At 39.5% G+C, this 13,065-nt stretch overlaps 1 protein-coding gene across 2 annotated transcripts in view; it reads left to right on the top strand.

Moving 5' to 3' along the window:
* Positions 1-13,065, top strand: part of LOC125462423 (probable helicase with zinc finger domain) — a 367,554-nt gene that overhangs the window by 126,285 nt on the left and 228,204 nt on the right. The window lies entirely within an intron of this gene.

The following is a 13,065-nucleotide window of genomic DNA, read 5'->3' as shown; positions in this document are numbered from 1 at the left end:
CAAAGTGTGGAGCTGGATGAACACAGCAGGCCAAGCAGCACCCTAAGATGCTGCTTGGCCTGCTGTCTTCATCCAGCTCCACACTTTGTTACCTCAAGAAGAGGCTGAGATTGATCATCCAGCTGACATTTCTGACTGTAGGTGGATGCAAATGCTTTAGCCTTATTTTTGGTGGTTTTGTTGTCCACCACCTTTCATGACTGGGTGACAGGACTGCAGAGCTTAGATGTGACCTGTTTATTGTGGGATCACTTAACCTTGTCTTTTGCATGCAGCTTCTGCTGATTGGCATGCAAGTGTTCCTATGTTGCAGCTTCGACAGGTTGAAATCTCATTTTTGGATACGCTGCTCTCTTCGCATGCTCTCCTGTACTCTTCATCAAATCAGGGTTGATTTCTAAGCTTGTTGGTAGTGGTAGTGTGTGAGTTTTGCCAGGCCATAAGATTATGGATTGAGATTGATTACAATTCTTCTGCTGCTGATGCAACAGTTTGAATTGCCAGTTATGTTTGCTGTCTGTCCCAGTTTTGAATGCTGGTGGTGTCACAGTACATGATAGAGGATATCAATGTGATATGCTACAGGGCTATGTTTCCTGTTGTACTTTCGGATGTTTAATTCATTGCCTTGTGGGCTTTCTGGTTTCATTCCTTTGTTTAGACTTTTTGCAAACGAGTGGCTCTCGACCATTTCAGAGCCAACCACAGTGTGGTGATTCCAATGTCACATAAAGGCTGGACCAGGTAATGATAGAGACGAAAAGAGAAATTGCTGGAAATTGCTCAGCAGGTCTGCGGAGAGAATCAGACTTAACATTCCATGTCGAATGACCCTTCTTCAGAATGGCAAGGGAACGATGATAGAGGATTCCCCTCTGTATAGGACATTCAACTGGATTTTTATTTAACAACATTTTCTTCCAGATTTTTAAATTGTATCTGTCATGGTGGGATTTTAAAAAACAATATTCATTCAGAGACTGTGGGTACTGCTGGTCAGGCCATCTTTTATTGCCCATCCCTAAATGCCTGGTATGGACTGCAGTTTCCTTCCTTAGAGGACATTACTGAATAATATGGGTTTTTCCCAACAATTGATTCATAGTCATCAGTTGATTCTTAATTCCATATTTTGAATTCAAACTCAGTGATTTGCCATGGCTGAATTTGAACCCAGCTTCCCAGAACATTACCTGGGTCTCGGGTTTAATAGTCTAGCCATAACATTACCAGGCCATTACCTCCCATTCAAAACCATATCCTCAGAACATTAGGCTGTGGCTCTGGATGACTAGCCTCGTGACATTACCGTTTGTAAGCACCTCCCTTCAGGTGGTTAAGTACTTAAATATTTTGGAAGTTTTGCTTATGTGAATGTGTTTCACAGATACCTCAAGGCTTTGGTCTGTCTGAATTAATATGGGCATTTTGGTGCAGAAAATTATCTAAAAATGACATTGAACAATGTTGCTTTTGCAGTTTTTAATTGTGATATTTCTCTTTAAAATATGAAGTTTCAAATTATATCACGTCGTGTGTTTATACTGCACTGAGTTTCTTCTGGTCAAAAGATATCAGCCCAAAGTGTCAACCTTCGTGCTCCTCTGATGCTGCTTGGCTTGCTGCGTTCCTCCAGCTCTACACCTTGTTATCATAGCTAATTAACCTTTTTATGTCTTGAAAAAATATTTTAATGTCACACTAACACGTTGATTTTCACGATGCAATGAAAATGAGCCTTTCCAAATGAACAAGCATTAACCAGGTCAGTCTACAAGTGTTCAAACCATAAGTCTTGTAGAGAAATATAAGTAGTGGAAAGGTGGCAGGAGGAGGGTCTGGGTGAATAAGGACCAGAAAAGAATCTATGCACGGAGGTAGAGAGCATGGCTGAGTATAAAATTTTATTCTATTTGTTTTCATGGTTAATATAGCAAGTAGCTAAGCAGGTGATTGAGGTTAATTGATGAATCTTTTTCATTTGTTCATGGGATATGGGTGCATTGGTCCATCTCTAATTGCCTTGGAAAGGTGATGGTGTGCTGTCTTCTTGAACTATTGCAGTCCTTGAGGTGCCAATAGTGTTGCTGGAAAGCGAATTTTGGTTCAGCGACCGTAGGTGATATAATTCCAAGTCAGATGTGGCTTGAATTTGAATTCATTGCCTGGATCGAGATAAAGAGGAAACAGGTCGTACAGGCAAAGAACGGAGATGTTTGACTGAGTAGTTAATAAACTCTGTCAACAAATAAAAAGGAAAGCTTGGTTTCTGTCTCATCCACTGGCTTTGATCCAGACTGACGTTGATAGCAGAGGATGGTTGCCTCAAGGTGAAGAGTGGAAATTAAGTTCTTCTCAGACTGAAGATAGTAACTGGAATTAGTTTGGAGAAGAATGGCTGAAACCAAGTGTCAAGTGTCAGGATATTACTTTATGCTGATGTTTCGTGAAGCTGAACCTGAAGATTAAGTTAAAAATGAAGTATATGTGTAGACACGGGGTTATGTCTTTACCAAGAAAATAGCAAGCTATGGCCTTGGCATTGTCACTTCCTACTAGAAGCAAGATCAAATATTCCTAAAGCTGAGGTTTAATAACTGGACACTGAGGAAGTTCTGGATATTTTGTTTAAATATGGACAAAATTTAGGAAAGATGATCTATTTAATGCAAATGTGGCATCATCAGACATTGATAGGTTTAGAAAGCAGGATGGCTATTTTATAGAAGAATATATAATGGAATTTAACAGACGCGATGAAGATTGCATAAATTCTGGTTGGAGACTCCTAATTCAGTGTTTACCTTTAAATTCTTAGACGGTGCTAAAATATTGAACATGGATTAGCCGAGTATTAGCGGCAGTCAGATTTTCAGAAAGAAACGCTTTTGGAACAGATTGTCAGAAGCCCTTAAGACAATCCTAGGAAAACTTTCATTCCCAGCAGTCTTTGTCTCAAATGTGACCTTCAGCAGTCAGTGGTAGTGACAATGTAAGACTGCACAGATACAGACTGAAACCATTAATATGAAAAAAAATTATAATTAAAACTGGTTAGGATGGCGATGCCTCTGGCAATTCTAATAGAAAAGAAGAATTGAAGAATTTTCACAGAACTGTGAACTGTAAGAGTGCCTTCAGTTTGGCCAATAGGCATTTCTAATATGAATTGAAATATCATTATGCAATGAAATGTCTTAAATGCATCAAGATGGTTTTGAAATTATGCATTACACAGAAGTTTCAGAAGAAGATGCTGATACTGATCAGCCGGAGAAATTATCACATTATAGGAAGGCTTGGCTCAGAAATGAATGTTTTAGTTGCAGAAGCATTGAATTTTTTTGTGTTAGATAGCTAATACATATGTGTGGATTGATTAACATGTTGCTAAGATTATTTATATAATAAGAATCAAGTAGAGTTTAGGCATTTGAGAGCTCTGCATGCTTCAGACTTGGGGATGACATTGTGCGAAAATCAATAATAAGATTAATGATTTCCTGTAAAATAGATTTATCAGCACAGATGTAATGTCAAATGAAATACCCTTATTGTTGAACATAAAAGAGGCTCAAATGAAACTGAAATGGAAAAAGAAAAGGTAATTATTTTTCAAAATTCTGCGAATCCACTGTTTACCCAGACTTCACATTATTGTATTTCTTTAACAAGACCTAACTTCATTAATCAAAATGTTAAACAGGTGGTATTGACACAAGAAAATGGGACTTAAAGGAAAAAAGGCCAATTACTTTGAACCTGCATTAGCGCTTTGCTCATCCGTCTTCTCACATGTCAAATTTCCTGCTAAACGATGCAGGAGTAATGGATGATGAGTACAGTAAATTAGAAGAGCTCAGTGATGTATGTGAAACATGGAGAGAAAAATCAGAGCAAGCCATTGCAGCCCACCATGAATCTCTCATTAACAAGAGACTTGAACCAAGTTATAGCAATGGATTGTCATTGTGTCCACCATAAATATGGTGACTAAATTTAGTAGTCAGACTCCAATAATTTGTAGTGAAGAGAAAGGTAAATAAGGTATGGACAAAAATTGAAAGGACTGGACTGGGGACCATGATTTAAGTCCTAATTGGCAATAGTGCTAATGGAGCAGGAGATGGATTTGCCAATAATGAATGGATTTAGGATATTTAAAGCAGTATTTTTTTCCCCATTTTGAAGTACACAGTCCAGAAAAATGATCTTCACATGAGTGATCATTTCCTAGTTGGTAAGGGACTACACTTGGTTATACTTTTTCTATGCAGCTAGATGCGTTGCATGCAAGGAAAAAGGCATTAAGTCAGATATTTTGGAGAATGTTTAGCAAGTCTTAAAGCATCGTATAAGACCATCAGAAATAAATTTCATTCCAGGGAAATGCTACGTGATAAAAAGAAACTATAGGAAGGGCAGGAACAAAACTATAGATGGAAAACATTTCACAATAACTTTATAGCATTAACAGCCAAAATAGTAGAAAAAATTTCTACTGGTAGTGATTGTACCGTTATGACTCAGAGATGGTAAGCCAAATCAAAGTCAGCCTCATTATCATTGAATTTGTAACACAATGAAATGAATTCAGTCAATAATTCTCAAAATTGCCCAGTCTTTCCTATCTACACTTTAACAGATCATGGGCATCAGGTTTATAACTTAGACAAAAATTACCAATTTATTATTAATAATGTAACTTCAGCATAAATGACAAAGTAATCTAATTGATACCTATGATTTGAAGCCCAATCTTCTTTTAATCATAAGCCTCACTCTCACTCAGACATGCATAATTAAGGTGTAATTTAAAAGCTTTTGTATGCCAATGCATAAACAGTTTCAAATGAGAGATACCAGACCTTCAAAAAATCCTGGAAAAATGAATTATTCATAGGTAAAAGGAACTGTACACTTTGTTTGACTTTCAAAGTCAAGGGTTAATGCAAACAGTTTTGGTAGGCTTCAAGAAATATTTCAGAGATAATAGGAAATGCAGATGCTGGAGAATCTGAGATAACAAGGTGTAGAGCTGGATGAACACAGCAGGCCAAGCAGCATCAGAGGAGCAGGAAGGCTGATGTTTCGGGCCTAGACCCTTCTTCAGAAGGCCCAAAATGTCAGCCTTCTTGCTCCTCTGATGCTGCTTCCCCTGCTGTGTTCAGCTAGCTTTACACCTTGTTATTTCAAGAAATATTTACTTACTTCTTACAGACTGGGATTCCTTTCTCAGGGCATTCAACAATTCAATAATTAGAGAGAAATTAGAAAGAGAAAAAAATAAAGCCGCACAAAATTCATATTGCCTCCTCCCAAAACCCAGTCAGAACCGGTTCTCTTTTCAATCAGCATTCTCTGAGTTTGACTGACTAACACTTGTCTTCCTTTGATTGACCAACTCAACATCCAACCAGCTGACACCCCTGAGCACAGCAATAACTTGGCGCCAATTCGCCTGCTGTGTCCGTAGATCAGTAATTATGTTGCATTATTTTCCACACTAGTTCCCAACAGAAAATATCTGTCATTGTTCTGTTCTCTTAAAACATGGCACTGTTCAAAGTTCACTTCTTAATTTTATATTGGTTCCAAACAAAATAAGGAGAAAAAAAAATGATGGTCTCTATGACACAATTACAAAAGCTGAACACATCATAGAAAGTGCGAGGCACCATGAACTTTGTGTGTGTATAAATACATTCATATATATAAGATAATTACAAGCACTATATTATTTGTGAAGAGGGATTGACAGAATATACAGACACAGTGATACTGATATGCAGTATAAAGCTCTTTTCTCCAGATGGTAGCCACCAAAACTTGATATGGAAGTAAAATATGTATGCCAGGAGGGACCGGTGTTTCAGAAAAGTGCCACCACATCAAGAAAGCAGGGAAGGCTACCTGCAAAGCAAACACTGGCTAAATTTCCAAGATGATGATCAGGACTTTAGATCCATAGATTGGTAAAATGAGGTGCGGATGTAGAAGATGAAAATGCATAGTATGAGTTCTTAAGGTGGACCTGAAAGTGAATGTGGACTAAAGATAAGATGACAAACTTATGAAAAAATTTCTGATCATAGAAAGGGGAGATTTTCTAGTTGTAGTGCAGAAATGAGGTCAGAGGGTGAGTAGAGGTTGTAAAAACCAAAACAACTGCAGAAGCTGTAAATCAGGAGTAAAAGTTGCTAGAAAAGCTCAGCAGATCTGGCAGCATCTGTGAAGAAAAGTCAGAGTTAAACTTTTAGGTCTGGTGAACCAAAGTTGCTTCCAAGCCTGCTGAGTTTTACCAGCAACTTCTGTTTTTGAATAGAGGTTGTGGTTTGATAAGATGAAGGAAAATGCAACTGACAAAAAAGAGTACAGATCGTTGTGATTGAGATGTATTTTATTGCCAAAAATAAATTAGAATGCAAAAGAATGTCACCGAAAAGAGTTGGAAAGAATGTGATGTATCCGTAGAAAATAGGAATGTAATGGGCCATTCGGCCCTTTGAGTCTGCCCTGTTCTTCAGTATAATTGTAGCTGATCATCCAACTCGGAAAGCTGTTTCTACATTCACCTCATACCCTCTGATACCTTTAGCCCTAAAATCGCTTTAACCCTGTCTCTCTCACATCTCAAAAATAAAGTTTTGGCCTCAACCACTTTCTGTGTCAGAGAATTACATAGGTTCACCACTCTCTGAATGAAGATATTTGTCCTTATCTCAGTCTTAAATGGACTGCCCAATATTCTTAGACTGTGACTCCTTGTTCTGGACATTCGACAATTCAATAGTTGGAGAGAAATTAGAGCTCTTCAGGAAAACCACTGACATACCAGCTAGGGGACATCTGGACTTACCTTACCTGGTGATCAGAATGTTGCTGTAGATTCCTCTTATGCAGAAAATGTGATCTTGAAAATGTCAGGTTGTTCAGCTACATAATCCTGTGAATAATCCTGAGGCCAATCAGTACAAAATCTGCATTTTTAAAAGGTGACAATTTTCAAAGGCAAGTATTTTTTAAGGTTACCTAAAGAAGCAGGTGAGATTAAGAGAGCCTTTGGAAATAAAACAAGTGCATTTGTGAGTTGGATGATGCAGCAAGGAAATGGTATTTCTCAGTTAGTTTCATCTTGCTGCAAGTAGGGTGTATTCAATTTAAAGCACATGAAGCAATGTTGAATTGGTATCATAGAGAAACTGATAGGCATTTTTTGATGTAAAATCAATAGTTTTCTGTGGGGAATTTTAATGTATTTTGAACAGATTTGTGATTGATCAAATAAAAAGGGAATTGATTGAATTTGGACTTTGAGGGCCTTTAAATTTATAGGGTTAGACATTAAGCAGAGTAAAACAATAGTGACTTTTGATCAACAGTCCTAATTGGAAAATGTTAGCTACATCCCGATAAATTGGGCCAGGTCCTTGGCTTACATAAATGATGATTTTGTATCCAAGACAGGGAAGAAACCTCTAAGAAGTTTGATAACTAGTTAAGCTGGTTGAACGCTCAGACCAAAACTGGTCTAATCCAGTTTCCAAAATTCTTGAAGGATTTCTTACAACAGAGTTTATCACTTCTATACACACACACACACACACACACCAACACACATCCCACAGGCAGAGGTCGTCACTCCTGAGGCTAAGACTCCACATGCAGAGAAGGATTGGATGACTACCAGGCAGAGAAAGAGGACTTGGCAGGCAGTGTGAGAGGCACCTGTAGCTGGTTCCCTGCATAACAGGGATACTGCGTTGGATACTTTGGGAGGAATGGCCCTTCAAAGGAAAGTAGCAACAATTAAATTTGTTGAGGAGGAATAAGTATGAGTGCTATAACCATTGGAAATTCAAATGTAAGGTGAATAGATTGATGTTTCTCTGGCCATAAGTAAGACACCAGAATGGTGTACACCTCCCGGAAACTAGGATCAAGGATGTCTTGGCTGTAAATTCAGTCCTCAACTTCCTACACTTCAGTGAAAAGAAAGCCCAGGATATCCAGCCTGTAACTCAAGCCCTGCAGTCCCACTAACATCCTGGTAAATCTTTTCTGAACCCTCTCCAATTTAATATCCTTCCTACAGCAGGGTGACCAGAACTGTAAACAATACTCCAAAAATGGCCTCGCCAACATCTGTACAACCTCAACATGACATCCCAACTCTTATACTCAAAGATCTGAGCAATGAAGGAAAGTGTGCTCAATGCCTTCTTAACCAACCTGTCTACCTGTGATGCAACTTTCAAAGAACTATACACCTGAACCCCTAGGCCTCTCTGTTTGACAACACTACCCAGGGCCTTACCATTATATGTAAAAGTCCTGCCCTTGTTTGTTTTAACATCATGCAATAACAATTAAACTCCCATCTGCCACTCCTCAGCCATTGGCCCAATTGATCAAGATGCTTTTGTACCCTTAGATCACCTTCGCTGATTTTGGTGTCATCTGCAAATTTACTAACAATGTCTCCTAAATTCTCATCCAAATCATTTATATAAATTACAAACAAAAGTGGATCCAGCACTGATCCCTACGTAACACCGCCGGTCACAGGCCTCCAGTCTGAAAAACAGCACTACAGCATCACTCTCTGCTTCCTAGCATCAAGCCAATTTTGTATCCAATTGGTAATCTAACTTTACTAAATAGTCCACCATGTGGAACCTTGTCAAAGGCTTTACTAATGACTGTATAGACAAATCTGCTGATCTTCCCTCATCATTTTGGTTATGCCCTCAAAAAATTCAATCAATTTTGTGAGACAACATTTCCCACACATAAAACCATGTTGACTATCCCTTGCCTGTCCAAATTCACATAAATCCTATCTCTTAGAATCCCCTTCAACATCTTCCCACCACTGAAGCCAAACTCCCAGGTCTAAAGTTCCCAGGCTTCTCCTTACGGTCATTCTTAAATAAGGGCACAGCATTAGCTTCCTCCACTCCTCAGGCACCTCATTCTTTGCTGTAGACCATACAAATATCTTTATTAGGGGCCTTGCAATTTTTTCCCTAACTTCCTACAATGTCCTTGGATATACTTGATCAGGTCTTGGAGATTTACCCACCTTTTTGTTTTTTAAGAACTCCAGCAATTCCTCTTCTGTAATGTGGACTATTTTAAAAACATTAATATTTATTTCCCCGAATTTCCTAACCTCCGTTTCTTCCTTCACAGTAAAAACCAACACGAAATATTTGTTTAGTTTACCTTCCATCTCCTGAGATTCCTCACTTGGATGACCCTGTTGATCTTCAAGGGGCCCTATTCTCTCCCTAGTTGCTCTTTTGCTCCCGGTGTACTTGGAGAATTTCTTTAGATTATCCTCAACCTTATCTGCCAAGGCTATCTCATATCCCCCTTTCGCCCTCCTCATTTCTGTCTTAAGAATGCCCCACATTCCTTATACTCTTTCAGAAATTCACTTGATCCCAATTGTCTATACCTAATATGTGACTCCATCTTATTCTCGACCAGAGCCTCAATATCTTTATTCATTCATTGTTCCCTACTCTTAACAGTCTTCCCCTTCACTCTATCTTATCTTTGAAAGCCTCTCACTTGCCAGTCATCCATCTACCTGTAAACAGTCTACTTCAATGAACTTTTGAAAGTTCCTTCCTCATTGTCATCAAAATTTGCCGTGTTCCAATTAAGAACTTTAACTTTTATACAAGGCCTTCCCTTTTTAGTAACTATTTTAAAGCTAACAGAATTATGATCATTAGTCCCAAAGAGCTCCATCACAAATACTTCAGTTACCTGCCCTGCCTTATTTCTCAAGAGAAGGCCATATTTTGCAATATGTAGGTACATCTTCATATTGATAAAGAATTTTGAACATATTTAATACGTTCCTTACCATCCAAGTCCTTAACACAATGACAGTCCCAGCCTGCATGGAAAGTTAAAATCCCTTGCTATTTATAACCCTATTATTGTATCTGAGATCTCTACATATTTGCTCAATTTTCCTCTGACTATTGGAGAGCCTATTGTACAGACCCATCAAGATGATCATCCTCTTCTTATTTCTGAGTTCCACCCATATAGCTTCACTAGATGCTTCCTCAGAAATATCCTGTCTAAGTACAGCAGTAAGGCTTTCCTCATCAAAAATGCCACTCCTCCTCCTAGCTTGCTTCCCTTTCTATGCTTCCTACAGCATCTAAATGCCACCCTTCTGTTCTCACAACTACTTATGATCCCCTCCACCCTCTAGCACTCGCACTAGAAAATCTCTCCACCAGGATATTGGTCCCCTTCTGGTTCAGATAACACCCATAGGTCTCTTCTGACCCAGAAGAGATCCCAGTGATCCAGAAATCTGACTCTTTGCCACTGCACCATCTCTTCAGAATTGATTTATCTGCGCTATCTTCTTATTCCTATTTTCACTAGCAGGTGGCATTGTAAGTAATCCAGAGATTACTACCTTTGAGATTCTGCTTTTAACCTTCTACCTAACTTTCTATATTCACTCTGTAAAGTCTCAATCCTTTCCCTAATTATGTCATTCTTACCAATGTATACAGCATCTTCCGGCTTCTCACGGTCCCCTTTGACAAAATGCTGCAACCGCTTTGAGATGTCTGTGCCCCTGACAGTGTCCCTTAAACAATTACTCTTTTGAATCTTAACAAACCCCACTTAACACAAAAGTCATACTTGGTGCCCAAGATTTGGCTACTACTTCTATTTTCCTCTGAGAGATTATCCCCTTCAACAGTACCAAAAATGGTATATATGTTTGAGAGAGGAATAGCTGCAGGAGACTCCTGAACTACCTTCTTACCTCTCCTGACAGTTGACAGTCACCCATCTTGCTGACTAAACCTGTAATGTAACCACCTCTCTAAATCTCCTAACCATCACATTGTGTTTCCAGTATGCTCCTCAGTGTCTGTAACTGCATGCCAATCCCCACCCCACCCACAAACCGTCTGATTTGAGATAGATCCAAACATACCTCCTGCAGATATAGTCTACAAGGACAATTAACTGTTCTGTAACCTCCCACATCAGACAGGAAGAACATACCAATCCATTGATTGTTATGATTACCTTTTAAAATTTGCTCACTTAGATCTTCCTAAACAGACCCACATTTTTGTCAAATCCAATGTTTGTCAACTGACTGAATGAAATTAACTCTATGGCATTGAATGACGTAGGGTCAGAAGATGTGGAGTCTGTGTGGGTGGAATTGAGGAACCACAAAGGCAAAAAAACTATAATGGGAGTTATGTACAGACCTCCTAACAGTGATCAGGACCAGGGGCGCAAGATGCACCGAGAATAGATAGGGCATGTCAGAAAGGCAAGGTCACAGTGATCATGGGGGACTTCAATATGCAGGTGGATTGGGTGAATAATGTTGCCGTTGGATCCAAAGAAAAGGAATTCATGGAATGTTTGCAGGATGGCTTTTTGGAACAGCTTGTGATGGAGCCCACAAGGGAGCAGGCTATTCTGGACTTAGTGCTATGTAATGAGCCAGACTTTATAAAAGACCTTAAAGTAAGGGAACATTAGGAGGCAGCGATCATAATATGGTAGAGTTCAGTCTGCAGTTTGAAAGAGAGAAGGCAAAATCGGATGTAATGGTATGACAGTTAAATAAAGGTAATTACAGGGGCATGAGAGAGGAATTGACGAAAATCGACTGGAAGCAGAGCCCAGCAGGGAAGACAGTAGACCGACAATGGCAGGAGTTTCTGGGTATAATTGAGGACACAATACAGAGGTTCATCCCAAAGAAAAGAAAGATTATCGGGGTGGGATTAGACAGTCATGGCTGACAAAGGAAGTCAGGAAATATATCAAAGAAAAAGAGACAGTCTATAAAGTGGCCAAGAGCACTGGGAAATCAGAAGATTGGGAAGGCTACAGAAACAAATAGAGGATAACAAAGAGAGCAATAAGGAAGGAGAGGATCAAATATGAAGGTAGGCTAGCTAGTTATATTGGAAATGATAGTAAAAGTTTCTTTCAATACATAAGAAACAGACGAGAGGCAAAAGTAGATATTGGGCCGCTCCAAATTGATGCTGGAAGGCTAGTGATGGGAGATAAGGAAATAGATGAAGAACTTAATAAGTACTTTGCGTCAATCTTCACAGTGGAAGACATGTGTAGTATGCCAACAATTAGGGTAAGCCAGCGGGCAGAGTTGAGTACGATAGGCATTACAAAAGAGAAAGTGCTAGAAAAGCTAAAAGGATAGTCTAGGGGGAGGAGCTTAGATTAGTTCACAGGTCGGCGCAACATCAAGGGCCGAAGGGCCTGTTCTGCGTTGTATTGTTCTATCTAAAAATTGATAAATCTCCTGGCCCCGATGGGTAACATCCTAGAGTTCTGAGGGAGGTGACTGAGGAAATAGTGGAGGCTTTGGTTGTGATCTTTCAAAAGTCACTGGAGTCAGGGAAAATCCCAGATGATTGGAAAATTGCTGTTGTAACCACCCTGTTTAAGAAAGGATCAAGGCAAAAGATGGAAAATTATAGGCTGATTAGCCTAACCTTGGTAGTTGGTAAAATTCTAGAGTCCATTGTCAAGGACGAGATTTCTAAATTCCTGGAAGTGCAGGGTCAGATTAGAACAAGTCAGCATGGTTTTAGCAAGGGGAGGTCGTGCCTGACAAACCTGTTAGAATTCTTTGAAGAGGTAACAAGTATGTTAGACTAGGGAAACCCAGTAGGTGTTATCTATCTAGACTTCCAAAAGGCCTTTGATACGGTGCCTCACGGGAGGCTGCTGAGCAAGGTGAGGGCCCATGGTGCTCGAGGTGAGCTACTGGCTTGGATTAAGGATTGTCTGTCTGACAGAAGGCAGAGAGTTGGAATAAAAGGCTCTTTTTTGGAATGGCAACCAGTGACAAGTGGTGTCCCGCAGGGTTCAGTGTTGGGGCCACAGCTGTTCACCTTATACATTAATGATCTGGATGAAGGGACTGGGGGCATTCTGGCGAAGTTTGCTGATGATACAAAGATAGGAGGACAGGCAGGTAGTACTGAGGAGGTGCTGAAGCCGCAGAAAGATTTAGAC

Source organism: Stegostoma tigrinum, chromosome 23, assembly GCF_030684315.1.
Source record: "Stegostoma tigrinum isolate sSteTig4 chromosome 23, sSteTig4.hap1, whole genome shotgun sequence".
NCBI classification, from domain to species: Eukaryota; Metazoa; Chordata; class Chondrichthyes; order Orectolobiformes; family Stegostomatidae; genus Stegostoma; species Stegostoma tigrinum.
This window is presented reverse-complemented; position numbering and strand designations above follow the sequence as displayed.